The sequence below is a fragment of the Podarcis liolepis genome (assembly GCF_965112155.1).
Source record: "Podarcis liolepis genome assembly, chromosome: 3".
NCBI classification, from domain to species: Eukaryota; Metazoa; Chordata; class Lepidosauria; order Squamata; family Lacertidae; genus Podarcis; species Podarcis liolepis.
This window is the reverse complement of record NC_139557.1, coordinates 48,811,547-48,816,041: the sequence shown is the minus strand read 5'-3', so window position 1 is coordinate 48,816,041 and position 4,495 is coordinate 48,811,547.

Here is a 4,495-nt window from a genome sequence, read left to right as displayed (position 1 = left end):
TGATAGTGCGAGGAAGATCTTTCATTCGATTCCCCCGTGTTTTTGGAAAGCGAATGCTACAGAAATCGCCGGCTCTGCTTATTTCCAACGAAGGCTGCGAAGATCCTCGGTATAATGACCTGAAAATTCATGCACTTTTCCGATGCCTTTGGGATCCGGATCCAAAGCGCCTCGAGGGTCTAGTTACAAGGGACTGGACATCATCACGTGTGCCGAGGTTTCCTTTGTGTCGACTTCGACGTGCCTGTTTCCAGCGAGGAGCTGCATTTCTACTCGACGTAACCAGCGCATTCCCCGGGAAGGTAAGCGCGCTGCCGTTGCCCTTTTAACTGAGGGAGCCGCGCGCTTCTCCGGTGGGGCCCACCGAGTCTCATGCGTCGGGACAGCCGTCAGGCAGAGCGCAGGGCTCCGCCTCCCCGGCTCTCCGAAGCCCCGCCCCGATCCTCTCTTAACCGGTCGGTGCGAAGCCGTCGGGTGGCTGAGTCGGTCCTGCTGCCCGCCTGCTCTCCCACTAAGCCGCCGCGAATTTGCTGCTGCTAGTGCGGAGCTGCTTGGCTCGTCCGACGCCGCTGGCGGAGAGGAGGTGGGCTGGACACCCGCAGCAGCCGCGGCAGTGACGCGCCGCAGTCTCCTCCTCCTCCTCCTCTTGCGCTCGTCTCCATGCTGCGACGCCTATCGGCTTGTTTGGAGAGAGGCGGCCGCCGTCGAAGACATTGCAAGGCAGCGGGGGAATGAATGGAGACGAGGAAAGGGCAAGGAAGAGGCGCGGGTCGACACAGGGAAAGGTTAAGATTGTGATCCCATAGGCACACTTAATCCGGAGTAAAAACAAACAAAGGGTGGGGCGATGAACGGAATCGGAGAGGAAATAAATAAATGCGTAAGGATGGACGGAGATTTGAGTTTTTTGCTGGGGTGATCAAGGGCATATAACCAACTAATTTAGGAATCAAAAAATGCCTGCCCTGTCTCAGCAGCATGAAGTGGGAGACCCGGCCTTTCCTCCTCCCGAACCAAGAATGGGAAAAGCTGCAGCACCAGCAGCGTTGCTAAACAGCGAAGTTGAGCTAAAGCCCGGCTAGTGGGGGCAGTGCACGGGAAGGATTCCAGCAAGTGGCAAGAAAAGTTTCCTTGCTTTTCTGCATGGCTGTGAGTGACCATCAGGCCAAATTGTTAAGCAAGCAAGTGGGTCCAAATTGACCTAGTCCAAATGGGTATGATCCAGTCAGAGTTTGGCCCTTTTAGGTCTTGCATTTGATGGTGACGTAAACACCTCCCCTTAAGTTCCAAAACATTTCCAGGGCAGCTTACAAAAGGATATATTTGGACACATACATATGTTCCCTATTGAAGTTATTGGGAGCTGTGCAGCCCAATCCTGTGCACTTTGAATTTGTGTCCACTTGTTTCAGCATTAAAAAGGTAAAGGACCCCTGACAGTTAAGTCCAGTCGCAAATGACTCTGGGGTTGCGGCGGCACTCATCTCACTTTACAGGCCAAAGGAGCCGCAGACAGTTTTTCCGGGTCATGTGGCCAGCATGACTAAGCCGCTTCTGGCGAAACCAGAGCAGTGCACGGAAACACCGTTTACCTTCCCGTTGGAGCGGTACCTATTTAACTACTTGCACTTTGACATCCTTTCAAACTGCTAGGTTGGCAGGAGCAGGGACCGAGCAAAGGGAGCTCACCCCGTCATGGAGATTCGAACCACCTATTGGCAAGCCCTAGGCTCAGTGGTTTAGACCACAGCGCCACCCACATCCCTTGTTTCATATGTTATAGCCACAGTATGCACATGCATGTAGTACATGGCCATTGTATGATGCCTTAAATGCATTGTGGCAGCTGATGTATCTGCAGTAACAGAAAAATCCAAGTTGGCATAAGAATTTTGTCCTGGTTTTCTAAAGTTTGAAAAAGGGATCAGTTGGTGGGTATGGAATTGCAGCCTAACTCTCTCAAGCTCTCTGCATGTGGCCCTCAGAAAGTTACCCAGAAGGTGATGTGGACCTTGGTTTGCAAAAGGTTCCTCATCCCTGCTAGAAAAGCTACCTACACTCCTTCCATATTGTGGGAAGTGCAAGTGAAAGAATGTGTGGTGCTTGGAAGCTGGCATGCTATTGTATATAAGCACAATATAAAATAATCACCTTCCACACTTAGCATCCCTGAAGGTTGCTAGATGGATAGACAGAAAGATAGATAGATAGATAGATAGATAGATAGATAGATAGAGAGAAAGCAGAGAGGTCAGTGCTTTAAGTGTATTATGCAACCAATAATATTTTTAATGCGGCAATATGTCTTCTATGAAATGGACATAAAATGTAAGCCAAGATACATGTCTCAGCCTCACCTTCTCGGTGTCAGGAAGCTAGAGCATTCCTCTGTGAAAGACTGTTTTTCAGCCCTGTCCAAACTACAAGTCAGCAGTACAATACAGGTGAGTATATCCAGAGCATTATGGGTAAACAAGAACCATACCACCTGGGGTTTTCCCTGACTTGCAAAAAGTGTGCAAATGTGCCATAGTGGAATGTAGCCCTGAAGATTATTATTATTACTATTTCAATAGAAACACATGGTTGTGATGCACTCCGAGAACTTTATTTGAATATCGCTAGTGCCCCACTGGTTCATGACAGGGCCGGATTTAGGTATGATGAGGCCCTAAGCTACTGAAGGTAATGGGGCCCTATATATCTTATGTTTTAGGGAGCAGGCTAGCAGGCGGGGCCCATTACTTACATTATAGGAGCCAACACAACATAAAATACTGTTGCTGTATGAAGGTTTTATTTTTATTTTTTTTATCTTATATTTTGAAAATGTACATCCAGTTGTTTTTTTCCTTTAATTTTTTTTGGGCCCGCAAGAGAGTGAGCCCCTAAGCTATAGCTTGTTTAGCTTATATGTAAATCCGGCACTGGTTCATGATGTGTGTGGATATCCGCTCCCCCCCCCCCACCCATGCAGTTCCAAAGTGCAATCGTTAACCATCAGAGCAAAACAAAACAAACAAACAAACAAACAAAAATTCAGGTGCAATTGCACTTTAACCAAACATTTTTTAAAGCAATGTTATTATGTACCAAAAATTGAATCGAAACATTTCCTATTCTAACTATTCATATTAAGGTTAGAATACCATTTGAGAGAAGCTTACAATCTTTTGTTGATAATTCCTCTTAAGGATCATTGTATATTTCGTTCATAATGTATAGAATTGGATAATGTAATATGGATATGAATAATGGAATAAAAATGTACGGAAAATTAATTTTACAAAAGTGATGAATGATAATGACAGGAGCATAGCATGTTGCAGGAAAGGTAGTACAGAAATGCAGGTAGGTAATGCAATAACGTGATCTGGGGGGAAACACCACCATCAGCCACATCACTGTCTACAATGCAGAAAATGCTTTTGCAGAGGGAAAGCAATAGCACAGTGCCATTTTATGGATACAAGATACTATGTTGTCTATGGATACAAAGGATACAATGTTGTAATCCCACTTAAATTTCTTAAATCTGAACCTTTATTATACACCCTGGCTTCATATAGGTTGGTAACGTAACAGATATTTAAGTAGGGCATATATGGCTTTCTGACTGGGCTTGACAATACAGGCCTGTAGCAGGGTTTGTCCTACTCCAAGGGAAATTGGGGTGTCTAGAGGCTTGACTTCCCTGTACTGTAGTTAAGGGTAATGCATACAAATAACACACAATATTTGAAGCAGAAATATTGCCACAAATGAGCATATGTGAAAAATAGAAAGATAACAGGAAAAACATGGGAAATCTGTTGGTTTGGGAACAGTGTGTTCTGGATTCTCAGGAATCGCTTGGTGGACGAATGCTGCCAGCTGTGAACGGCTAGATAACGGCTCCCTCTGTAGGACTGAGATTGCTCAGTGTGTTGAATGAGGGCCAGAATTTTTACTTGTATTGAAAAAAATTGCCTTAGAATCTCTGCTGAAGGACTGGATAAAAATAATAATAACAAGGAAATATTGGAGCATGGTCTGAAGAGATGTGTTTGGGACTTAACAACACAGGATGAGGCAATCCCCTTTCTCAGGTAAGATTGCCATTTAAGTGATTTGAAAATATGCAAGGGCAGAATTACATCCTTGCTCGAGGGATAAAATCTGGGCTTTTTGTTATGACTGTCATGGTAGAATGCCCTCCACGGATACAAAAACTCTTCTCTTTCCTCAATTCCTAATCTCAGTCTGCTGGTTTAGTGGAATAGTGAACATAAGACAGGGCGTAACTGTCTTCCCCAATGAATGTGCACTCATTTCGCTAAAATAACTCCATTTTGCACAAAAGCCCTCTAGGGCAAGGCAAAACTTAACTGATGCACCCTTGAACAGCTGAGGGTGAGGATAGCCGGCATTTTGAGTTTGCATTCGCCCCACCACCCCATGGGAGGAACTTGTCTGCTGCGGAACTGATTTGCAAGGCGGCCGCGAGCTGCCGGAC